General features: G+C 39.8%; 1 protein-coding gene across 7 annotated transcripts in view; it reads right to left on the bottom strand.

Annotated features, from left to right (window-relative positions):
* The window catches only part of FRYL (FRY like transcription coactivator), a 204,999-nt gene that overhangs the window by 137,197 nt on the left and 40,382 nt on the right, over positions 1-27,420 (bottom strand). The gene's annotated exons all lie outside the window — the stretch shown is intronic.

Here is a 27,420-nt window from a genome sequence, read left to right as displayed (position 1 = left end):
ATATTACCCTTTTACTATATAGAATAGAGGCCTGGTGCACGGGTGGGGGCCGGCTGGTTTGCCCTGAAGGGTGTCCTGGATCAGGGTGGGGGTCCCCACTGGGGTGCCTGGCCAGTCTGGGTGAGGGGCTGAGGGCTGTTTTCCGGGTGGCGAGTGACTGAAGCTCCCAACCGCTCCTTGTTTTCTTTTTTTTTTTTTAATTCTGGGCCAGCTTTAGCTCTGAGGCCTAGCTGCTGAAAACATCGATACAAAGTTTCGGTCCGCCTGGCTTTCAGTCCGACTGATTTCTGGGGTTTTGTTTAGCTTCTTATTTGCAACATAGTACATAGTTGCTTAGAGTTGCAGCTGAGAGGCTGGCAAGTGAGGCGGGGAACGTTGGAGTCCACAGCAAGCAAACCTCACGCTCGCTTCAGTGCCTGGCTGCCGGCCGCCATCTTGGCTGACAGTTAATTTGCATATACTCACTGATTAGCCAATGAAAAGGGTAGCGGTCGTACACTAATTACCACGTTTCTCTTTTATTAGTGTAGACTAGAGACCTGGTGCACAAAAATTTGTGCACTGTGGGGGGCGTCCCCTCAGCCCAGCCTGCCCCTCTCACATACTGGGAGCCCTCAGGGAATGTCCTACTGATGGCTTAGGCCCGCTCCCTGCTCCCCTTGGGGAGCAGGCCTAAGCGGCAGTCTGGCCTCCCTTTGTGGGAGGTGACCAGGCTGATCAGGGGAAGGCACCAGCCCCATCACCCCGCTGCTGCAGCCATTGCCAGTCACTGCAGCCACCAAGGTGTTTTCATCAACACAGACTCCAGTCCCTTCACCATGAAAAATGACAACTTTCTTTAGGCATTTTCAAGATGTGTCTTTCATAGGATATGACATTTCTTTCTTTATTATTATTTTTATTATCCTCACCTGAGGATACGTTTCCATTGAGTTTTAGAGAATGTGGAAGAGAAAGGGAAAGAGAGAGAAACATCAATGTGATAGGAACACTTTGATTGGTTGCCTCCTGCATGAGCCCTGACCTAGGCCCCGGCCAGGGAGGAGCCTGCAACCTAGGTACATGCCCTTGGTCAGAATTGAACTCAGACCCTGCCATCGGCAGGCCAAGGCATTATCCACTAAGCCAAACCGGCTAGGACAGGATATGACATTTCTTAGCCTTCCACCAGCGGACCTTCGTTTTTTTCTCCAGGAGTGAGGGGGGAAAACCCTAGATCACCTTCTTGGATTCTTATTACCCAAGTTACTAAGAATATTACCAGTGGCATACAGGGAGCTTAGCCAATGAGTGGTCAGAAAAGGTGTTTCCTCTGTAATTCACACCGATCCCCGGTTCATCCCCTGCCCAGGCCTAAAACCTCGGGGCCTGGGCAGGGGACCCCCAGACCCTCCCATCACCGGCTCCGCCCCTGCCCAGGCCTAAGGCCTCTGGCTGAGGCTTAACCGCCATCTTAGTTGGGTTAGTTTGCATACTTGCTCCTGATTGGCTGGTGGGCGTGGCTTGTGGGTGTAGCAGAGTGGCGGTTAATTTGCATGTGTGTGTATATATATATATATATTTTTTTTTTTTTTTAAAGAAATTTGCCAATAAAGCTGAAAGTTTAAGGAAAACCTGTATTTCGCATCCAAATAAAGATTTATCTTCCAAATATCTGCATTAAAAAAAACAAATTTCAAAAATTACTTTTAAAGGGTTAATCAGTTTTGCCTCCATCTACAAAGCTCTAATAAAATGAGAAAAAGACCCACATCTCCAAACTGAAAACTGGACAAAAGACATGAATAAACAAGGTACAAAGCATAAAACAGGCCAATACCACAAAAATAGTATTTAACCTCACAAATATTTTTAAAACAAACAAAAATTAGATAGACCCCAATGGAGTCTGTGAAAGCAGCCTGCTGCCATCTCAACACCAAGAACTGGTCTTAAACAATAAAAATTAGTACTTTATAGTCACAATCTTATATACATACATGCATGTATTTATGTATAGATTTATATGCAAAAATATAACGAAGTACCACACAATTCTAATAATTATTTTCTTATAATGGCTAACAAAAATGTTGATGACCACCTAAAAAAGAAGAGGCCTTGGAATAGGAACAAAAATATAAAAATATCTCAATTTAAAAAGCAAAATTCTTAGTTTAAAAAGCAAGCCTATTACCAGCAAGTTATTTTGTGAATAATAACAAACTAATTTTAAAGTTGATATGAAGAGGCAAATGACCCAGAATAGCTAACACAATACTAAAGAAGAAGAACAAAGTCGAAGTACTTACACTAGCTGACTTCAAGACTTACTTTAAAGGGACAGTAATCAAGACAGAGTGGCATTGTTGAACAAATAGACAAACAGATCAGTGGGACAGAACAGAAAGTCCAGGAATAGACCCACACAAACATAGTCAACTGAACTTTGACAAAGGAGCAAAGGCAATCAATGAGAAAGAGTTTCAACAGATGGCGCTGGCATAACAGGACACCCACATGCAAATTTAAAAAAACAAAATCTAAACACAAACCTGACACTTTTCACAAAAATTTACTCAAAATGGATCATAGATCTAAATGGGAAATGCGAAATGAATGCTACATGTAAAATGCAAACCCCTCTGAATTCCTAGAATATTAGATAGGAGAAAAGTCTGGATTTTCTTAGGTTTAGTGATGACTTTTTAAATATAACACCAAATACAACACCCATGAGAGAAAAGTTGGTAAGTTAAGCTTTATGAAAATGAACTTCAGCTCTGCTAAAGATACTGTTAATAGAATGAAAAGACAAGGCACAGACTGAAAGAAAATATTTGCAAAACACATAATCAGCTTCCAAAATATATAAAGAATCCATAATACATAAAAAAATCCTTAAAACTCAACAATAATAAGCAACCCAATTTAAAAGTGGGCAAAACATCAGAACAGACCCTCGCCAAAGAAGACATGTAGATAGCGGTAGAAACACAAAACTGTATACCCATTTTGGAAGAAAATTTGGAGGTTTCTTAAAAAATGAAACATACTCATACCATACAACTCAGCAACTAACTGCACTCCTTGGGACTTACTCAGAGCAGTTTAAAGTATGTCCACACAAAAACCTGCACACAGATGTTTATAGCAGCTTTATTCATAGTTGCCAAAACTCTGAAGCAACCAAGATGTGCTTCAGTAGGTAACTGGATGTATTGTGGTATATATCCAGACAATGAAATATTATTCAGCACTTAAAAGAAGAATTTTCAAGTCATGAAAAAACTTGGAGGAAACTTAAATGCTTATTTCTAAGCAAAAGAAGCCAGTCACAGAAGGCTACATACTGTATGATTACAACAATATGACATTCTGGAAAAGACAAAACTATGGAGATAATAAAAAGCTCAGTGGTGCCCTGGACAGGTAGCTCTCAGCTGGCTGGAGCATATTCCTGATATACCAAGGTTGCGGGTTCGATCCCTGGTTAGGGCACATACAAGAATCTACCAATAAATGCATGAATAAGTAGAACAACAAACCAATATTTTTCTCTCTCCTTTCCCCTTTCTCTCTCCCTTCCTTCACTCTCAAATTAATCAATAATTTTTTTTTTTTTTAAAGAGACCAATGGTTATCAGGGGTTCAGGTTTTTGGATGGGGGTGGAGGGGAAGGGAGAAAAGGATGAATAGGAGAGTACAAGGGACTTTTTTTAGGGCCTTGAAACTGCTCTGCATGATACTATAATTGTGGATGCATGTCACTATATATTTGTCAAAACCCCATAGAATGTACAATACAAAGAGTGAATGTGATGTAAGCTATGGATGGGTGATTAAGACATGTCAATGCAGGTTCATCAACTGTTTTAACAAATGTACCACACTAATGTAAAATGTTAATAGGGGAAACGGGAGAGGGGGGAATAAGAAGACGGTACATGGGAACTCTGCTTTCTGCTCAAATTTTCTGTAAACTTGAAACTCCTCTAAAAAAAAAAAAGTCTGTTAATTTTTAAAAACATAAAAATAAAAGAAAGAAAAGCCTATTCTATCCCTGTCAGCCAGAACCAAAGGTGCCTGGGAAGAGTCAAAATAAACAACAGCTCCAGCGAAAGCCTAAAACAATAATATACTTGGATCAAACTCAGGAAAAGGAAACAGTTTATAAGTCAATTAAAAATAAAATGTCAAAACACAAATCAGATCATATGGTAGACAGATTAAAAGTAAAAACAAAGAAAGCAAAATCAGTATTAGGGAACAATAGCAAATGTCAACTTCTGAGGAGGCCAGATGGATGGGTGTGCCTTCCAACTACCCATCCAGAGAAACACTGTACATTTGAGAGCAAGTACATCTGAAGAGGAACAGAGGGAATATAACCATGTGTGTGTTGTGGGTGTTAAGGGTACAATATGAAAGCATCATTTGATGACTTCATTGCACAAACACAATTTGCTATAAAGCAAGGCCTACCTCAAAATGCCTTCATGAAGGAAATGCATACCAGACACTTCATTTCTGATGGAAATGAAACATTATTTATTTAATACTTTAAGGTATTTTGCATAGCATCTCATTTTTCCCCTAACAAACCTGTTCTTCTTTTTTTTTTTTAATCCTCACCCAAGGTCACATTAAACAATTTTGAGCGAGAGGGGAGAAAAGGGGAGGGCAAGTAGGGAGAGAGAGACAGAGATTAATCGGTTGCCTCCCACACACACCTAAACCAGCCCGAGGGATCGACAGAACCCAAAACCTTTCCCTGGATGGGATGACACTCCAACCAATTGAGCAGCACCAGCCAGGGACTAACAAACTATTCTTATTTCAAGTGATATGCTGGTAAAGGGCTCAAAAACAAACAAACAAAAACCAAGAGTCCTGATTTATTAGCATTTACCAATTTCCCTTGTGCACTGATTTCCATCATGGCTGATTTCAAGCTATCAATGGCTTAACAACCTGCTGGTCAAATCCTTGGTAAGAATGAGATCTAGAATACCACATCAAGTTATCACCAATTTGTGACGAGAAAACTGACTCCTAATCAAAGTCACAGTCACATTAGGTCCTGAGTTTCTAAACTTTCAGGTCAGTGCCTTTATTTTCTTCAGAATTGCCAGATTCTGATAGACCTGTTTCCCCACCCCCCCTTTTTTAAAAAAGATATTTTATTGATTTTTTTTACAGAGAGGAAGGGAGAGGGATAGAGAGTTAGAAACATCGATGAGAGAGAAACATCGATCAGCTGCCTCCTGCACATTCCCTACTGGGGATGTGCCCGCAACCAAGGTGCATGCCCTTGACCAGAATCGAACCTGGGACCCTTCAGTCCGCAGGTCGACGCTCTATCCACTGAGCCAAACCGGTTAGGGCTGTATTTCCCCTTTACAAGTCTAGTTTATTAGCATAATATTTGCTTAGAATAACTATTTCCCAGATGAAATATTTTGGTTACATCTTCATATTCATTTACATAAAATGGGCTAGGAAGAAAAGGTTTTCCCACTCTGGTGAGGTAGATATTTTCCCATATTTTCTTTGAACTCTTTTTTAGTTTTATTTTTTCCATTTAAATCTGTCATTCAGATTTAAGCAATGTCTTTAATGCACATACAATAAAAACATTATGTTATCCCCGCCCCCCAACATTTAATCAAATTCTTCTGGCTTCCTTTACTGAAATTCTGTCACTAATTTGATATTCACTATCATAAACTAAAGCCAGACTCAGATATGCTTTCTATTTTGCTCCTTAGTAATCTTTTTGTATCAGTACCATACTTTTAATTATTGTAGCTTTATAATAGGTTTTGTTATCTATTGGTACAAATACTATTTACTCATCACCTTCATAATTTCTCAGACTCTATTTCACTTATACGTTCACGTTTATGCATAGCTTCAGAAGTTAATTAGAAGAGAAATGATGTCTTAAGACTTCTTGTCTAGAACCTGACATGCCCTCACTAATTTATCTTCTTTCATGTAACGCCCCCCCCCCCCCCGAAATGTGCATTTTCCTCCGTAGGATATCTATCTAATTCTTATTAATTCTATTTGTAAATGCCTTGCTTCTGTTCTATGTGAATGAAATCATTTTCCTCACTCCTCAGTCTAACTTTTCCGTTTCTCGTTACACTTCAATGGATAAAAAATTAAGACTTTCGTTGTTCTTTGGGCAGCTGTTCCCAAAATGTTTATTTATCCTAGTCTCAACTATTCCCACTGAAAACAGTTTCTAAACATAGAAGTCCTATGACATCTTGGGCACATTTCCAATTTTTTTACTTGAAGTCTACTACAGAAATATCACTTATTATAAAGCTCGAGAAAAATGACCTATCCTCTAAATAATCCATTATTCACTCCAGCTAGTCTCCCTGGGGTCATTTTCTTGTACTCTTTTGAACCTTCAGAAGCTCAGCTAAGAAACTATTCAGAAAATCTAGAAATAATGTGCTATTTTCAAAAAGTGCATATTTTGCAAATAGCACAATAGGAGTCAGAAGACCAAGGGCCCTTGACTTGACTACTTAGAATCATTATAACCTTCATCAAATTATTTAACCTCTCTAAGTTTTTGCTTTCCCTCTACAAAATGAATGAGATGAATTATATCTCAACCATGGTATGTGTCAGAAGCATCACAAAAGTAGTTTTCATTTTTGTTCTCTTTTTCTCCCATAAAAATAATCACTGCCAGTAAAAAGCTTCTCCTCTTGCAATCAAGAGCCCGGGGATCAGCAAAGGATAACCCTGATGTGAAAATCTGAACATCAAATCCTGTAGGACCTCCTCCAGCACACATACCTCGGCAGACTCAGGGCCCGGGGCGGGGGGGGGGGGGGGGGGGGGAGGTAAACAAATGCATAGAGACCTGTAGCCATCTTCCTTGCTGTCTAAGAGGCTGAGCAGAAGCTGTAAGCAGGTCGTCTGAGTCCCCTATGCCCCTGAGGCTGAGATGATGGGGGCAGACAAGGAGCAAAAGGACTTGTTCCTAATATCTTATTTGGGAGCTAAGAGGTCCACAGAGGCTAAGACTGCTTCCCCTGTCCTCACTCTCAGGATTACTCTTTAAATAGGGATGAGCCACGCTTAATTAGCAGACAAAGAAATGTAACTGCCCACTAAGAGTATCCAGCAGCTAGTGACACATGAAATATTTACCAAACACCAGCAGCAAATTATCATAGGTTTCAAAACACGAAATCTCTTTCAATTAAAAACAAAAACTAAACAGATAGATTGATTCTTGCCTTATCATTCAACAACGTCCAGGAAGTTATGGGATTTATGTAAGTAAATGCAATAATAACAAAAAATTAAATCATTGTTATAAACGTTGAAAAATAAGACATGAAACTTTCTATACTAACTAGCAATAACTACCTAAAAATGAAAATGCAGAAAAATCTTCTATTCACAAATATAAAATAGGTGGGAATACATTTAATAAGAAAAGCTTACATGAAAGAAACTACAAGATCACCTTAAAGGACACGAAAGAAGTTCTGAATAAATAGACATATTTATAGGTGGGAGCATTTATAGTAAGTGTCAATTCTCACAAAATTAATATAATTACTACAGTTCCAATTAAAATCTCAATACTATTCTGTTTAGGTTGTGCTGAATAAAACTATCCTAGAGTACACACAGAAAAACAAATACTCCAATAAAGCTAAAAAAAATTATTAAAAAAAAATAGCGTGGCCAGTGTGGCTGTGTGGTAGAGCATCAACCCACGAAAAAGAGAACATGGTTCTGCCCTAACTGGTTTGGCTCAGTGGCTAGAGCGTCAGCCTGCGGACTCAAGGGTCCCGGGTTCGATTCCGGTCAAGGGCATGTACCTTGGTTGCAGGCACATCCCCAATAGGGGGTGTGTGAGAGGCAGCTGATCGATGTTTCTCACTCATCGACATTTCTAACTCTCTATTCTTCTCCCTTCCTCTCTGTAAAAAAATCAATAAAATATATATTTTTTTAAAAAGAGAACATGGTTCGATTCCCAGTCAGGGCACATGCCCAGGTTGTGGGCTCAATCCCGGCGGGTGGCGTGCAGGAGGCAGCCAATTGATTCTCTCTCATCACCGATGTTTCTATCTTTCTCTCCCTCTCCCTTCCTCTCTCTGAAATCAATAAAAACATATTTTTTAAAAAGTACAAAAATATTTGCTAAGTCAGAAGATAATGTAACTGATCAGAACACATTATAAATATAATCAAAACAATATACCAAAATATAATGTAAAATTGCTGATATCAGAATATAATGTAACAGTAATCAACTCAGTAAACAAAGTGTCGATAAATCAGATTAATGTAGGAGATGAGAGACTTCTCAGAAATCCCAGATGCAAAGTAAAACGACAGTGAGGTACCACCTCACACCTGCCAGAATGGCCACCATCAACAAATCAACAAACGACAAGTGCTGGTAAGGATGTGGGGAAAAGGAACCCTCGTGTACTGCTGGTGGGAATGCAGACTGGTGCAGCCACTGTGGAAAACAGTGTGGAGTTTCCTCAAAAAAGTAAAATGGAGCTCCCACTTGATCCAGTGATCCCACTTTTAGGACTACATCCTAAGAATCCCAAAACACTAATCAGAAAGAATATATGCACCCCTATGTTCATAGCAGCACAATTTACCATAGCTAAGATCTGGAAACAACCCAAGTGCCCATCAGTAGATGAGTGGCTAAAAAAACTGTAGTACATTTACAAAATGGAATACTATGCAGCTATAAAAAACAAGGATCTCCTCCCCTTTGAGACAGCATGAAGGGACCTGGAGATGATTATGCTAAGCAAAATAGCCAGTCAGAGAAAGAGAAGGATCACATGATCTCACTCATATGTTGAACTTAATGAACAAAATAAACGGATGAACAAAATAGGTCCAGAGACATGAAAGCATAAAACAGACTGACAAATCTCAGCGGGAAGGGGAGAGGATGGGTTACAGGACGAGATTAACCAAAGAACTTGTATGCATAAGTGCATAACCCATGGACATGGGCAATAGTGCGAAAGGCCTAAAAGGGGAGGGTGGGGGAAGAGGGGCATATGCAATACTTTGAACAATAAAGATAAATTTTAAAATAAATAAAAATTAAATTAACAAAAAGAATTCAACATGGGCAAATGAGAGGGATAGGGAATATCTGTTTGGTTATAATTTTAGAACAACTGGCTATTCATCTGGAAAAAAATATTATATTCAAAAACAAAGTCCAGAAGGATGTGAAATTGAAAGTTAATTTTTAAAAGTCTAAAAAAAAATTAGGCATCAACATGTTCAATCCAGGGGAGAAAAGACCTTTAGCCAAGATAGAAAACCCAAAATTATAAGAGATGAAATCATTCAACCAAATAAAAATTTTAAATTTTTATAAGGCAGATGATACCATAAACAAGAAAGTACAAAGTTGGACAAAAATATAATATAGATAACAGAAAAATGTAAAACATTCTAAGTGCTCTTATACATCAATAAGAAAAATACAATACAATAGAGAACATTTGGCAAAATATATACTCAGGTGTGGGGAAGCACGGTACCTGGCTGGAAGGTGTGTAAGGAGAAATCTCTGAAAGTTCGGGGGCCTCTGGGGGGCCTTGCCGAAGGTGGCAGCCCCTGCCTTGACTTTTCCAAACCAGTCCAAACCCCGGGGTGTTTTGCTAAAATCTCTGTTTAGTCTTTTAGACCCGACCTTGTAGAAGCATGTGCTTTCTCAAGGATATGTACCCTGCTGATAGTATCTAGAGGTTAATTTTAGTTCAAGCTGTGGTGACAATAAAAGCCTAAGGAGGCAGGCGAACAGGGCTATTTGCTCCTAAAGCAAAACAGCCCCTTAGCCTCTCTTTCACAGAAGCATGTGTCAGAGCAATCATTCATCCGTCACTCAGGGCCTGCCGGACCGGCACTTAGGCAATTCACATAAGAATAAACCTAAAAGTACAATATATGAAAAAATATTCATCTAAAATTTGTAGTACCCAGATAATGCAAATTAAAACAGCAATGAGCTTTCATATTATGCATATCCGACCAGCAAATATTAGAAAAAATCATAAGATCTATTGTTGGCAAGGTACAGGGAAACTTGACACTAAACACGCTGCTGATGGAAATGTTATGTCCACCTCAGTACAATCCTGTAGGCCAGACACAAGGATGGGTATTCTGGCCCTTAGAGCAGAGCAGAGCAGACATTAATTTCTTTGAACTTCAGGCTCTCCATGCAACTGATATTAATTTAGCAGTATCTGACCTACCCACAAGGAGCGAAAAGGATGGTATGCCAGCTCTAGCATTAATATCCGCTTGGCATATTTCTCACTGTAAATCAGTAAATTGGCAAACATAAAAATTTGTCTCTGTCAGACTGTTTATTACAATCCTACCCTCTGGAAAAGATTTTATACCCACGCTCAGTCTTAAGGTAAAGGCAGGTTTTCTAACCCAATCCTGGTCCTTGCTGGCTTCTCTGGCACTTCCTCAAATCAGAATCAGAATCTTTGGCGTGAGGCCCAGGCATCTGTATGTTCTGGAAAACGCTCCAAAGTGACTCTAATGTGCAGAAAGGGTTGAGAACCACTGCCTTACACTCATCCTTCTAAAGTGGAACAGCTGGTTCTATGCAATGATGTTATTTAAAACTTATTCTGATCATGAAAAAGCTTCAAAAACACCATACATAAAGAAACCTATGTATATAATACCATAAATTGCACTCATCAAGCAACTCAGAGTGTTCAATAAAGGCATGTCAAGGGCAAAGCTCTAGGAAGCAACATGAAGGATCAAGAAAACATTTCAAAACATATTTTTTTTAAGCCATACATGGTTCTTCCAGTTTATACTACAAAGTTCTCTCTCAGGGTTTCAGCCACTTCAACCCACTCACTTCCATGCCCCAGACCCAATACCTTGGTGCTCTGTCAATCCCTTGCCTTTCATTCATTATCCGTGATTTCAAAGGATGAGGTTTCAGCGGTGTTACCTTTAAAACCATCATTGATTCCTGCCTGTGCCTTACATTTTGAATTTAGTCTAGTCATCAGATTCCATCACTACCGCACGCACCCTCCCTTCTTTTTTTCTGCATAGCTGAACTTTAAGTTCAGGTCCTAATAACAGTCCAGTAGACGCCTGAAAAATCTGCCTCTTAGCAGCTGAAGAGACTGTTTTCTATTTGAACCACAGCGGGCCTTACACATCAAACCATGGCAACACAATGCCCCATGGTGCTCTGAATAAAATGCACTCCAGGTCAACACCTGCGGGGGTGATGCGAGGGGTGCCGACCCCCAGGCAGGAGAAAATCCAAGTGTAACTGAAGCCCACCCTGTGCACATGGGGATTGAAAATACATACTAACCTTACTTTCAAGAATATTACTAAGGCTGGTTTACTGGCATAACATTTCTCCCTTCCCTCGTCTCCCTATAATAAGAATCACTCATTCATATGTTGCTCCAAAATTTTATTTGATGCTTCCTTTAGCTTCATTTCTTCTTTTTCAAGACTTTTATTTTTAGAGCAGTTTTAGGTTCACAGCAAAAATGAGAGCACAGAAGAGCTATCTCATATACCTCTTGCCCCTACACATGCATAGCCTCCTCCTAGTACATCTGTTATAACTGATAAACCTACATTGACACATCATTATCACCCCAAGTTCAGAGTTCACATTAGGGTTCACTCTTTGCGTTCTACATTTTGTGGATTTGAACAACTGTATCCACTGTTCTAGTACCACCCAGAGTTTCACTGCCCTAAAAGTCCTCTGTGCTCCACCTACTCACCCCCCTCCCCTATCCCTGACAACCACTCATCTTTTTACCATCTCTCCATAGTTTTGCCTTTTCTAGAATATCATAATGTTGGAATCATGTAGTATGCAGCCTTTTCGGGCTGGTTTCCTTCACTCAGTAATAGGCATTTAAGTTTCCCGTAAGTCTTTTCACAGCTTAATAGCTCATCACTTCATTTGAGCACTGAATGACATTCCATTGATTGGATGTACCACAGTTTATCCATTTACCTACTGAAGAGCATCTTGGTTACTTCCAAGTTTTGGTAATTATGAATAAAGCAGCTATAAATATCAGTAAAGCTTATTTTAAATTAAAATAAAAAGACTTAATGTAAATCTGTATTTATTATGTTACACTGCTAATATATTGCATGTTAATAAATATTAATTCATACTTCAATTTTTCACAAATGGCTTTGCTAACTACTTTCTGGATCACATGGATCAATAAATATTGCTGGAAATACAGCTTCTAAAACAATTCATATGTTTTTCTACTATGAACTATCATACATTTAAGATTCATTATCTTCAGTACAAACATATCTGACTATTTGGAACTTGGCTTCTACCATCTTCCCCATTCAAATGAACTTCTCTTTAATTCTGTTTTTATAAAAGCCCTTAAAACTTTACTTATTAAGCAAATTTTTTAAAATTGGGAAATAGCATGCTTCATGAAAACCACTCAACCAAAAGTGAAATTGTCAGAAATTCCACGGAAGAGGCAGTGTTCTAGGATGTTGTACATTAACAGATTAGAAGGAAGAATAATCAAGAAGACACACCCATTCCATCCTGCAAAAGGCTAGCAAACTATGTCTTATCAACATGATCATGAAACTGTAAACATGGCTACTTTCAGGAAATAAGTCTAAGAGTTTGACCAGAACCCAATGCTTTGAGGCCTAAACACTATAATAGGCCAGATACCTGCCAGGTGTCATCTATGTAATAAATGCCTAAGCGATCGTTAAGGCAGAATGACCAGAACAACTAGTCACTATGATGCGCACTGACCACCAGGGGGCAGACGCTAAATGCAGGAGCTTCCCCCTGGTGGTCAGTGCGCTCCCATAGGTGGAGCTCCACTCAGCCAGAAGCTGGGCTCATGGCTGGCGAGCGCAGCAGCGGAGGCGGGAGCCTCTCCTGCGGCAGCACTAAGGAGCAGCGAGAGGGCACAGGCCAGGTTGAGGGACACCCCTCCCCACCAGTGCAGGAATTTCATGCACCGGGCCTCTAGTATTTAAAATATTTATCAATCAGTACAGAAGGACTAGTCAGAACAGCTTCTGGTTCTAAATACCAGGACAGCCAAAGAATGCATAATGGCTGAATATCAGTAATGTTGGAGGTAATGAGAAACGTACTAATGGTGGCAGAGTATGGTCTCTAAAGAGTATGACAACAGGTAAAAAGCACCAGAAAGTCCAAGAAAGAGCAACAGATATGCTAGCAAACAGATGTATAATGCAAAGTCTAAGAACAGGAAATATGTATCCATGTTTAATCCCTAGGTGGGTTTGATCATTAAAAAGGTATGTCAGTAGAACTTAATTCTCAAATTTTGTTTTTGGATGAAAACTTCCTTCTCACGAATGGCAAAGCAGGGTCCCATATTTGAAAAAAAATGGAGTACCTAAGAGTTTAGCAAGGCAAGGCTCAGGAAGGAAGAAATACCAATTATCAGAGGTGAAGGCTTTGACACAAGAATGGGTGGCAGCCCAGCCAGTGTGGCTCAGTGGTTGAGCACCAACCTATGAACTAGGAGGTCACGGTTCAATTCCCAGTCAGGGCACATGCCTGTATTTCGAGCTCAATCCAAAGTCATTTTATAAAAATCTCCTTCACCTCCTATATCTAACCCCAAACCTATTATTCTTACTTCTTGTCCATTAATCTATTTTTCTGTCTCTGTGGATTTGCCTATTCTGAACATTTCATATAAATGGCATCACACTATAGGTGTTCTTTTGTGTCTGTCTTAAATATTCCCCACATCCATAATTAAATGAGTTAATATTTGTAAAGCACTTAAAAGAGTACCTACCCATCTGGTAGGCATTATATACATGTTTGCTAAGTAAAGAAATAACATTTCTTTATTTGTTCAACCTTCATCTCACATCTGGTCTACTTAAAAAGCATCTTAACTCATCTCCTTGCACACACTGTACCTCCCCCGCCCCTTCCCATGAAAAATGTAAGTCTGATGAAATCACCCCAACCCCTGCCATAAAGTACATCAATGGTTCTCCATTTGTTTTAGGTTTATAAGCAAAATCTATAACAAGGTCTTCAAGATTCCATGTGGTCTGGCACCTGACTACCTTTGTAGCTCACTCCCATACCTGCTCCAGCCAAACTAGCCCCATTTCCTCCAGCCTCTAGCACATGCTATCCCTTCTGCCTGCCCACCTACCCTTCCCCCAAACTGTTAACTATTTCTTCCTTCACATTTTGCTAAGGATCACTAAATCAGGGGAACCTTCAAATTGAAATATGAAGGACTAATGGAAGTTCTACAGATAAAGAATGTGGGTGTGTGGTTGTTCTTCTTTTGTGAGGGGGTGTTTGTTCTTTGTGTATTTTTTAACTTATCTGAGCACCAATTTACTCTTCTATAAGAACAGCAATTCTCAATGAATAGATTAACAAAATCTGGTATATCCATACAATGGAATATCATTCAACCTTAAAAAGTAATGAAGTACAAGTATATACTACAAAGGGACAAACCTTGGAAATATGCTGACAGAAGAAAGTCACAAAAGAACACCTATAGTGTGACCCATTCATATGAAATGTCCAGAATAGGCAAATCCACAGAGACAGAAAAATAGATTAATGGGTATGGGGTCTCTTCTGGGGGTGATGAAATGTTCTACAATTATAAAGTGGCAATGATTATACAACTCTGCAAATACATTAAAAACTACTGAAATATACACTTTAAAAGAATATATTTTATGGCACCAATAATACTTTCCTCAGATTTTCATAATGATTACATGAGATTTAATAGATGTATGTACGTATCTGATTGTACACGCATGTGTATACACACATAATTTGTACCACAATACCAGACCCATCAGTACTTCAATATCATTAATTAATATTAATCAAATAACAAAGGTTTATTATTAATCAATAACAAATTTTAACTGAAATTTACATAAATGCATAATTGCACTTTTGGAGGCTGGCTTTTTACTATTCTTTGCAATCCAGGAAAAACATCTCTGAGCATTAACAATTATATTCATAAACTTTTCTCAGTGTTTAAAAATTCAAGTAATGTATGCAAATTTAGTTTCTTAACATGCCGTATTCTTATTCACATTTTAATTTATAAAATTGTGGTTAGGTCAATTTATCTCTTCCATGTCTGTGATAAATATTACATTCTTTGAAACATTCACTGTCATAAAATTGTGGATGCAAATTCTATAAATTAATATGTTTACAAGAGGTGTAATATTGATAATGGATGTATCTGTGACCTTAACACTGCAGATACATAACTGAATAGTTCTCAGTATAAACCTTACCTCGTCTTATTAATTTTAGGGAACTAAGCCAATCGTTTAAATGATAGCATCCTCACTATATAGCTGGTTTAACCCAACATTCCTGATTCCCTTTTTAGAAGAAGTAATGCCTAAAGCTGTTGGCACAAAGACAGAATCCCGAATTTAGGCCATAGTGAATGTCACCTCATTGTTGTTACTGAGAGAAATAGGCTCAACTATAATCAAACTTCAGCAGCACTGCAACAACATTCTGCCAACTAAGCAGGGCTGGAACCAGAGGGCCTCGCAGCAATTAATGTAAAACGTGGCAGTTAACATAAGTACAAATCCTGGCAAATGCATCTTATAAATATGAAACATTATATTTAATGATAAAGAATTATAATATATATTGCTATTAACTTATGTTCAATGACAAAAATCAGATTTTTTTTCTTGTTTTCTTTGGGAGGATGGGGGCAACATTTGAAATATACAATTTGTATAATGAAAGAATTGTTTTCATTTTTTTTTTAATTTACAGAAGCTATTAATAAATCAGGTTTTTCTCTGTTCTTCCCAAGAACTTCACCAATTAGAATTTAGTGAAATCACTAAGGTATCATTTCGTGCACTCCTGCTTCAGGAATAGTTCCTGGGAGACATCAGTAGTATAATACTAATCACAAAGCATAAGAGGAGTCCCATGTTTACCCTCCTACCTTCTCTCCTACTAATCCATTCCAACAAAGTGACTGTGGCCCCTAAGCTTGATCTTAGTTGCAAGCACATTTACCAGAACTTAACTAAGCATGGAATACACAAAGAACACAGTCAATTCTTGCCCACCAGGAAAAAGGCATGAACAGGGCGATAAGTGTAAAGATGCAATGATGTTTAAAGTAAAGAACACAGCAGATGAAGCACTAAGTATCTGGCTGACTCAAGAAAAGTAAGTCCTTTGGTTGATCTCCTACCCCCCGCCACTCTTCCCACTGAAGTTTGACAGTCTGTTCATGCTTCTCTGTCTCTGTACCTATTTTTGTTCATCAGTTTATGTTGTTCATTATATTCCACAAATGAGTGAGATCATGTGATAGCATATAAGCATAACCAATGGACAAAGACACTAGGGGGGTGAGGACATGTGCTGGGTGGTGAGGGTGGCTGGGGGGAGGTCAATGGGGGAAAAAGGGAGATATATGTAATACTTTAAACAATAAAGAAAAGTGAGAAAGAATTCACTGTGAAGCAGACAGAGGGGTGGGGTGCATTCTAGGCAAAAGGTAGCAGCAGATACAGACACAGCATGTTCGAGAAAACTAGGTATGTGCGGCAAGAGAGAACTAGATAGTATGGCAAGAGAGAACTAGGTATGTATGGCAAGAGAGAACTAGGTAGTATGGCAAGAGAGAGCTAGGTATGTATGGCAAGAGAGAACTAGGTAGTATGGCAAGAGAGAGCTAGGTATGTATGGCAAGAGAGAGCTAGGTATGTATGGCAAGAGAGAACTAGGTAGCATGGCAAGAGAGAGCTAGGTATGTATGGCAAGAGAGAACTAGGTATGTATGGCAAGAGAGAGCTAGGTAGTATGGCAAGAGAGAACTAGGTAGTATGGCAAGAGAGAGCTAGGTATGTATGGCAAGAGAGAACTATGTAGCATGGCAAGAGAGAGCTAGGTATGTATGGCAAGAGAGAACTAGGTATGTACGGCAAGAGAGAACTAGGTAGTATGGCAAGAGAGAACTAGGTATGTACGGCAAGAGAGAACTAGGTATGTATGGCAAGAGAGAGCTAGGTATGTATGGCAAGAGAGAACTAGGTATGTACGGCAAGAGAGAACTAAGTATGTATGGCAAGAGAGAGCTAGGTATGTATGGCAAGAGAGAACTATGTAGCATGGCAAGAGAGAGCTAGGTATGTATGGCAAGAGAGAACTAGGTATGTACGGCAAGAGAGAACTAGGTAGTATGGCAAGAGAGAACTAGGTAGTATGGCAAGAGAGAACTAGGTATGTACGGCAAGAGAGAACTAGGTATGTATGGCAAGAGAGAGCTAGGTATGTATGGCAAGAGAGAACTAGGTATGTACGGCAAGAGAGAACTAGGTATGTATGGCAAGAGAGAACTAGGTAGTATGGCAAGAGAGAACTAGGTATGTACGGCAAGAGAGAGCTAGGTATGTATGGCAAGAGAGAACTATGTAGCATGGCAAGAGAGAGCTAGGTATGTATGGCAAGAGAGAACTAGGTATGTACGGCAAGAGAGAACTAGGTAGTATGGCAAGAGAGAACTAGGTAGTATGGCAAGAGAGAACTAGGTATGTACGGCAAGAGAGAACTAGGTATGTATGGCAAGAGAGAGCTAGGTATGTATGGCAAGAGAGAACTAGGTATGTACGGCAAGAGAGAGCTAGGTATGTATGGCAAGAGAGAACTAGGTATGTATGGCAAGAGAGAACTAGGTAGTATGGCAAGAGAGAACTAGGTATGTACGGCAAGAGAGAGCTAGGTATGTATGGCAAGAGAGAGCTAGGTATGTACGGCAAGAGAGAACTAGGTATGTACGGCAAGAGAGAGCTAGGTATGTATGGCAAGAGAGAGCTAGGTATGTATGGCAAGAGAGAACTAGGTAGTATGGCAAGAGAGAACTAGGTATGTATGGCAAGAGAGAGCTAGGTATGTATGGCAAGAGAGAACTAGGTATGTATGGCAAGAGAGAACTAGGTAGTATGGCAAGAGAGAACTAGGTATGTACGGCAAGAGAGAGCTAGGTATGTATGGCAAGAGAGAGCTAGGTATGTACGGCAAGAGAGAACTAGGTATGTACGGCAAGAGAGAGCTAGGTATGTATGGCAAGAGAGGAGGTTAACAAAATGAGCAAGGCCTGATGGGTGGTGAAAGGCTTCATCCCACAGGGGAAACTATGAAGTCCGGAGGGAGAGACTTTGAGAGAGTGCATGTGGAGGAACTCTTGGCAGCAATGTGGAAGATGCAAACAGAACAAAAGGAAGCCATGGCAATGATCCAGGTGATAACTGAACTAAGGCAAGTGGCTGTGGGCAGCAGAAGGCAGGCACTGAGATTAGGAACATCGTAGAAAGAAGAATGGCAAGTCATGGTAAATCACTGAAAGAGGAGGCGGGTAGGGGTGAGAAAGGGTTGTTTGACTCACCCCCCATTTCTGTCCCAGGGAGACTGTGGATGGCACTGCAGCCTACCGCCGTGGGGAACATCCTATCATTCAACACCACACTCAAATTCCTTTCCCTCTAAGTCTTCTCTGCCCTCTGTGGTTCAATACGATCCCTTCCATCTCCGTACCCCCGTCCTTTTCCTGTGTAACAGTCATTTGGCAAGTCATAATGCATAGGCAATCTCTCTCATTTAACTTCCGTACTGCTAACTTTCCATGTATACTTAACCTCTGACTAAACTAGAAGCTCTTTAAGAGCAAAGACCACATCTTTTTCTTAATGAGTATATGCTCAATAAACGCTGGCTGATTCAAATGTTGGCATTATGAAAACATCCCTAGGAAGAGACAGATAACTACTATCCTTCTCCAGGATATTTAACATACTTTAATCCTTTCTCTTTTTGAAATAAAATAGGGCTAAGTGAAGACGAAAAAAAGGCATCTACAGCTGCTGGAGAAATAAAAACATTCTTCCACGTTCCATGGCTAAGGCAGCAGACATGCTTAGGGCTTTCATGAACAATGAGACTTATAACTTATTTTCTATGTCAACCTATTGCTTTACAACTGGAAAAAAAAAGAAGCCTTCAAAGAGATTTGTACTATGAATGCCCCAGGGCAATGGGATGCCCACTAACGGAATCACTATATTACTAATAGCAAAGGCTTTACAAACATCTATTTTTTGTTTACTCCTGGATTTAAGGAACAAGATTACATGAGATTTGGCTGTGATGGTTTCAGGGTTCAGGCAATGACATACAGAAATGTTTAAATGGTCACAAAACAAAATAAACACAAAGTTCACAAGTATCTAAGCAAACTCAGCTTTTACAAGACAAGCTGCTGTGACATAATCTAACATACCTGTTCCTCTATAAGAACCCATTGACTATAGCTTCATTCTCACCATAAAACTATTACTATTTTTTTAAAAATATATGGTAAGGATGAGGAAAAGAGAGAAGTAATGGTAAAGGGAAAAAAAAAAGAGATTGGGAACCATGCTTGAGTTCATTTGATTAAAAATGTATTCTATATTCTAATGTAGTAAAAGTAATTAAAATTAGTAATTATAATTCTCCCAATATGTTAACAATGTATATTCACTTAGAAACTTCCCTAGAACTAACATAATTTTCTGCCATCTGGCACAACAATATCTCCATATGGAAGAATTACTTACAGATCAAAAATAAAATACAGAGATTGTAAATACAGTATATTTGGCATAATACAAATCCCCTCTAATTATATTCTACAATATCTTAAGAGGTTGTTTTCCCCCCCTCCATATATTATTTGCTTGCAAAACAAAACTACACTTAAATAAATATTTTGGTAAAGAGTTAACTGAAAAAAATTAAATTTAGTCTCTCATATTTTATTCATTCGTTTGCTCAGGCCCGGGCAGCACAGTTGGGAGCAAGAACAACCAGGTACTAATTCCAGTTCTTTGCCATCATATGACCTTGGAAAAGTCACATTTCATTTTTTGGGGGGGCAAAACAGACATTATAACAGACTCTTTGCTTACCTCATTAGTTTGGTATCATATTATTAAGAAAATTTTGGCAAAAAAAAAGTGACTATGGTAATAAATAATTTCTAGAAGTGCTTTGAGATCTTCAGAGAAAAGTACCCCTGGAAAATGCTGGAGATACTAAACAAAATCCATACGTCTGCCAGATCCACATATTAGGAAGAGATTTATGCAAAAATAACAACTCAGTGACATTAGTTTTATTGACTTGCTTGAACTTTGAAATGTAAAAGTATATCATCCTGAATGTTCTTTCTCAGAAAATTTACCACATGTGAAAATTACTCATTGCAACTTCAATTATAGGAACACGGCAAAGTTATGATCATTATGCTAAATTGCCTGATGCCTTAAGACAGCTGATGCTGCCTCCACAAACATTCTGTGCTAACAGAACTGTGGAAGAGTACCGGCATCCGGCAACCCTGCGGAGCTCAGCATCTATCTGTCATCCTTTTCCCCCATTTTCTGACCATTGAGAGAAAGTTTGCCAGAATGATACCATATTAACAAAAAAAGCCAAGGCCGGTCAAAGAATATTTAACTACCAATATTACAACTGCCCCAAATTTTCATTCAAAAAAACATTCCTCGGTATGGATTGGTTTCAAGAATGAGCATGCAAGGAATGGCAGTGGTCATACTCAGCATTTCCCCCATGTAAGCAATTGTACTTACAGCTGCTGCTCCAGGACTTTAACAAGGACTTTATGCTTATTTCAAAAAACACAGAATCCTGTAGACTCAACATTGTCTCCACGGGCTGCAGCGCAGCAGCAGCAGCAGCAGCAGCAGCAGCAGCCTCGGATTTGTTGATCTGTCCTCGGAGCCGGAGCCGGAGCCGGAGCCGAGCTGCTGTCCCTCTTCAGCTCGCAGGCAGCCAGTTCTGACCCACAGTGCCTTGGCTTCATTACCATGCAGTCTCGCAGTGACGCACAACTATAGTGGAACGCCGCTGAATGCAGATGAGCCACCGCGTTGAATGAACGCTCACAAGTTTATTCTAAGTGCCCTGAAGGACACCCTCACCTCTTTTGATGCAGACATACACGTGGCCGCAATGATCCCTGTTTATGTTCCTGTTACCAGTTTTGATGAGCTGTGTGTCCCCAGCTGCTTACAGGGGAGTCACTATGCGAGTAAACAGACAAGGGTAGAGCTCTGCCCTTGGATGCCAAGTTTCTCACCAGCTAAGGGCTTTAGAAATAAAAAGTGAATTCGAATCTGACGTATCTTTAAATCTCTCCCTGTAAGAGCTGACCAGAAGAAAAACCACAGTGGTATGTACCCCACTCCACTACCAGCTTTCTCTGAGAGGTCTCAGTAGTAAATTCCCTCCACCCCTCTACACACACAGGCAGTAAGCAGGGACTCTCTCCGCACGCTTGTGATGATGCAGAGTCCACCGCCTCACTTAACCCACCAGAGAGAACGCTGGCTACTGGGCTGAAAAGATGATGTAATGGACACCGTGGCCGAGCCTCCATCAGCTCCAAAACTGCTCAGCTCAGGACAAAGTTTCCTCTGCTGCATGCAACCGATTCAACAGAGAGAACTCTCTGATAATAATGGGGTTATTTTAAAACAGGGTCTTCTATTACTAAAATAGCATCAAATTCCCCTGAACATCTCAGAATATCAATGAACAGCAAGAAATCCTCCAGTCAAATAAAATGCACATCTTTAAAACTCTATAGAAACTTTTAAAACTGAAAACTGGCCCTGGTAAAAGCTTAACTACTCTTCAAAATAGTAGAAAAATTTCCAAATCAAACCCGACAAAAGTATTTTATATTGACAGCCGAAGGAACATGCCTTGACCTCATAACCGGTTTACTATGACTTTGAAGGTCATAAGGCATGTGTTTTTCCATATGTGGCATTATTTTTGTATTGACCCATCTATACAATTGTATTCTTTAAATACCATAAAAAAATAAGTAAATTCAGTGATCAAAGTTAGAACTGAATAAATTTAGGCACTGTATTAAAAGCTAAAAGAACATTCTTCCATGTACAAGTATCATACACTAAGGGAAAAGGAAAATCATACTCATTAAGACATATTCAGTGATAATAGTATTATTGGGAGTGTCAGTAAAAGCTTGCATTTCTTTAGCACAGTCCAAGAAATCTGGAATAAGTCTAGGCCATTCCTATTCCTGAACAGGCCCAAAACCTAAATTCAAACCAGGGCTGCAAAAGCTAACCACAGAGGATTCCCGTAACACAACACCATTGATTGAACGCGATCGGAGACCGCTCAGGATCAGTTAAGGGCGAGGTTTCCCTGGTCTAGTGGAACACAAATGCCTCAAGGTGTTAACATGAATAAAGGGCATTCCACAGTCCAAAACCACCTCCTACTACATCTCATTCAACAATGATGTATGTCGACAAACTGAAGGCTCTAGTTGTACACAAAACAATACGATTTTTCTTTTCTTTTTGTTAATCCTCATCCAATGATATTTTTCCATCGATTTTTAGAGAGAGTGAAAGGGAGGGGGAGAGACAGAGAAACATCAGTTGTCTCCTGCACAGGGGCCATGGATCAAGCCTGCAACCAAGGTGTGTGCCCTCGACCAGAATCGACCCTGCGAACATTTAGTCCATGGGTCGGCGCTTTATCCACTGAGAAAAACCGGCCAGGGCTATAATTTTTCTTTTTTAACTGAAGTATTCTCCAAAGTGACTTGAAAATAGAATCTTTTCATCGAACAGCTGTTAGCAGGTTAGGAGAATAAGCTGATCTAGACCTATATAAACTACACCATTAAATGCTAATACTCAGCACTGAACCATGTCAGCAAGTGAGGAGGCATACACTACATATTTTGCCATATTTTTTCCCTACCCTTATGGAGCTAAGCCTACGAGCCTCCAACAAATTTTAAAAGCTACTTAATACCACTTGGCTATAATGTCACACCAAAGAAACTAACGTTCATTCCTAGTAAACCTTTATATAAACTCTGACAAGCAAAACTGTTTTACGGAATATCAGAGTATGATCACTTTGGGGTGGGGTGGTAAATAGTAAGTAATGTTCTCACAACCTTAAAAAAAGGATTTTCTTCTGCTTGAATTTTGTTTACATGGATGGAAAAGAATAAACTTAATGTTTCTGTTTTATCTAATCAGCCTGTCACTATGTACACAAAGCCAAAGCCAGTAACAGTTTCTTTGGGACACAGATGCATAAAATTAATTTCAGGGTTTATTTTTAAAGTTAGATTTTACAGGTTATTCTTATATTATTATTTTCCATATGAACAACTGTAAACCTATTTTTGCCCAGTCTTGACATTTCCCACATTTTCTACAATGAATGTTTGAACATTTTTAAACTTCATTACAGAAAGAAAGCAGGAGTGCCTGGTCAGTGTGGCTCAGTGGTTGAACACTGTCCCACATACCAAGAGGTCAGGGCACATGCTCGGGTTGTGGGCTCGATCCCCAGTAGGGGCATGTAGGAGGCAGCTGATCGACATTTCTCTCTCACTGATGTTTTTTTCTCTCTCTGCCTCTCCCCTCCTCTCTCTGAAATCAATAAAAATGTATTTTTTAAAAAAGAAAAGAACAAAAAGCAGGATTCTTGGAGAAATGGTTGATTCTAGGACTTAAGCACATAGAATAACCTGGAGCCATGGGTCGGCAAACCGCGGCTCACGAGCCACATGCGGCTCTTTGGCCCCTTGAGTGTGGCTCTTCCACATAATACCACGTGCGGGCGCGCACGTACAGTGCGATTGAAACTTCGTGGCCCATGCGCAGAAGACGGTATTTTGTGGAAGAGCCAGTATTTTGTGGAAGAGCCACACTCAAGGGGCCAAAGAGCCGCGGTTTGCCGAGCCGCAGTTTGCTGACCACTGACTAGAGCAGCCGTGGGCAAACTACGGCCCGCGGGCCGGATCTGGCCCGTTTGAAATGAATAAAACTAAAAAAAAAAAAAAAAGACCGTACCCTTTTATGTAATGATGTTTACTTTGAATTTATATTAGTTCACACAAACACTCCACCCATGCTTTTGTTCCGGCCCTCCGGTCCAGTTTAAGAACCACTGTGGCCCTTGAGTCAAAAAGTTTGCCCACCCCTGTGCTAGAGCATCCTTTAGGGTCAAAAGTGTGAAAGGGCTGCTATCACAATTTCAGCAACAAAATAAGTAACGTAGTTTTGGACTATAACCCAAACTATAAAATAAATATCCATGAATCTATACTGATACAAAGTAATGATTACATACAAAAATAAGAAGAGATCAATCCACATTGTGCAGAAAAAAAGTTAACCCAGCAGGCCTGACTGGTATCCTTTGAAAGTCCTGCTTACAAGACTGGCCCTTGGCTAGCATCTAAGAACTTAGATTTCAAGAGGGCCCCCACCATTCCCAGCACTGACATGAGTGGCTCACACTATGCCTAAACTGTTGGTACAAACAATACAGATTATGCTGAACATCTGCTTTCCTCTAGGCTAGGGAGTCTAAAATGTGGGTATGTGCCTGGCACTGGATACTCATGTGATCAGCCCTGGTAAAAATCCTGGGCACTGAGTCTCTACTGAGCTACGTGGCTGGTCACATTTCACCCACGGTGTCGTAGCTCAATACTGGGCAATCAATTGCCTCCTCTATGGTGCTACTGGGAGACACTCTGAAGGCTTGTGCCTGGCTTCCCCTGGATTTCATCCAACGTGCCTTTTCACTTTGCTGATTTTGCTTACTGTCCTTTTGCTGTTCTTAATCATAGCTGTGAGTACAAGGACACGCTGTGTCCTGCAAGTCCTTCTAGCTCTAGCAGATCATTAAATGTGAGGATGGTCTTGGGGATCCATGATAAACATTCAGAAGAATTCTAAATAATTTATGTAGATACTTCATTCTCAAGGAGGAGCATTACTCCCCGATCCTTAAAAACATGAGCTATACTAGTGACCTTCTTTGGAAGGGTACAATAAAGATAGCAGAGGGAAAGCGGAATTTTATTGTGAAAAAACCTAACAAATACTACTTGAGCCAGGAGATCAAGATTAAACTCATCAGTGATAAATTAAGAGCACACATTCTTGATGATGAAAATGGCATTTTTTCCTCTGTGTTCTTTCTAAAACCTAAAACCCCAGTCTATGTATGAACATCATATAAACCCAAAATGAACAGTTAAAAAATACCCAGCCAATACTCGAGATCATCAAAAACAAGGAAACTCGGAGAAACTATTATAGTTGAATACCCAGGGCATTCTGCAGATACTTCAGAAGTGTCATGCCTTACTAATGGGCCAGTGGTTACTTAAAACCCTTCTTAACATAGCTTCAAAAGATCAAAAGCAAACCTCAAAAGATTAAGCTATCTGCAAGTAACAGCCTTCCAGGACAAAGAACAACACTTTTTTAAAAGAATGTAACAAAGTCCAACATTTATAATGTCTAGCATCTAATTAAATATTATTAGATGTGTCAAGAAGTAGGAAAATGTGACCCATAAAATTAGTCAATTGAGCAGATCTAGAATGACAGAGATGATGGGATTAAGCACATGGGCTCTTAAAAAACTATTATATATAGACTCAAAAACTTGAATGAAAAAGTAAACACAATGAGGAGAAAAGAGAATATATAAAAATAGACTGAAATAGAACTCTGAGAGATAAAATACAAAATATCTTAAACAAGAAATTCACTGCATGGGACTAAAAAAGATTAGATTCCACAGAACAAAAGATTAGTAAACTTGGAGAAATGGAAATAGTAGCTCTCCAAAGTCAAGAACAGATAACAAAACGGTGAAAAAAAATGCATAAAGCCTCGCTGACCTTCGCAAGAACATCAAATAGTCTAACACATGTGTTATTGGAATCTCAGGGAATCGAAGAGAAAATACTACCTGAAAAAATAATGATCAGAATTCTAAAAAATTGACGAAGACCCACAAATCCAAAACAGTCAAACCTCAAGCAAGGATTCATGTACCAAAAGAACACATGAAAGGCATGCCATAATCAAACTCCTGAAAACCAAATGACAAGAAAAATCTTAAAATCGGGGGGGAAAATGACACATTGCATACAGAGGAACAAAGATAAAAATGAACACAAACGTTTCATCTGAAACTATACAAGGCAGAAGTTGTAATGATATCACTGAAAAGCTTAAAGCATAAAAATTGGTGACTTACAATTCTATATCCAGTGAAAGTATCCTGTCAAGAAACAAGCAAAAAACTTTTCCAAGATAGACAAAAGCTGAAAGAATTAATCACCAACAGATCTACATACAAAAAATGTTACATAAAGTTCTTCAGGCAGGAAGAAAAGTATACAAGATGAAAACTTGAATCCATACAAATTATGAAGAGTGCCAGAAAAGGCAAATGTAAAGGTAAGAAAAGACCTTTTATTTCTCATTTTAAATTGTCTTTAAGTTAACTGACTGCTTCAAGCAAAAGTGGTTAACAATGTACTGTCAGGTTTATAACATATGAAGAAATAAAACATCCTATATAATAAAAGGCTAATATGCAAATAGACCAAACAACTGAACAACTTGTCATTATGACATGTGCTGACCACTAGGGGGCATGCACGAAACATGGCAGGTGTCGGCCGCGGCAGGATGGTGGAACAGGTGAGCGGGGACTCCAGACCAAGGCAGGGCACCGGCTGCTGTCATTGGGGTGAGCCTCTGGTGGTTACTGAAAATTCTTTGCTCCCATGTGCCACGGTCCCGCCAGCGCTCACACCTGCTGCTGGTGCCAGCTCTACCTGCACCGGCTGCTGGAGCCAGAGCCGCCGCTTGCACCCGCTGCCAGCACCCAGTGCCGGCCCTGATTGCCCCTCAGGGCTTCTCTACCTCCCCCTGCTCCTAAGGGGTGATCAGGGCAGCAGATGCCGCTTGCACCTGCTTCCGGTGCTGGCCCTAATCACTCCCCGCCATCAGCGGGTGCGAGTTGGATTGGCGTTGTCAGCCCGTGGGAGCGGCGGCAGCGAGAGTGAGGCTGGCAGCAGACAGGGGACAGGAGGGGCCAGATGGGGACTTGGAGGATGGGCCGAGACCCACCCCTGTGCCCACTGCAGCCTCGCAGACCACAGCTCCTTTCAAGGTGCACGAATTCATGCGCTGGGCCCCTAGTTTGACTATAATAGCCAAAAAAAAAATGGAGGGGAGAAAGAAGTATAAAGTTTCAGGTTCTTATTATACATAAAATGTTATGCTATTATTTGAAAGTAAAGGATGATAAGTTCAAATTGATTTTGTAAACTCTAAAGCAAGTAGCTCAAAAAGAGAATTTAATAAAGCAATAGTAGAATAAATTAGAATACTAAAAATATATACAAGAAGACAAAG

Source organism: Myotis yumanensis, unplaced genomic scaffold, assembly GCF_028538775.1.
Source record: "Myotis yumanensis isolate MYYU_CA2020_CCGP unplaced genomic scaffold, mMyoYum1.0.hap1 SCAF_1, whole genome shotgun sequence".
NCBI lineage: Eukaryota > Metazoa > Chordata > Mammalia > Chiroptera > Vespertilionidae > Myotis > Myotis yumanensis.
This window is presented reverse-complemented; position numbering and strand designations above follow the sequence as displayed.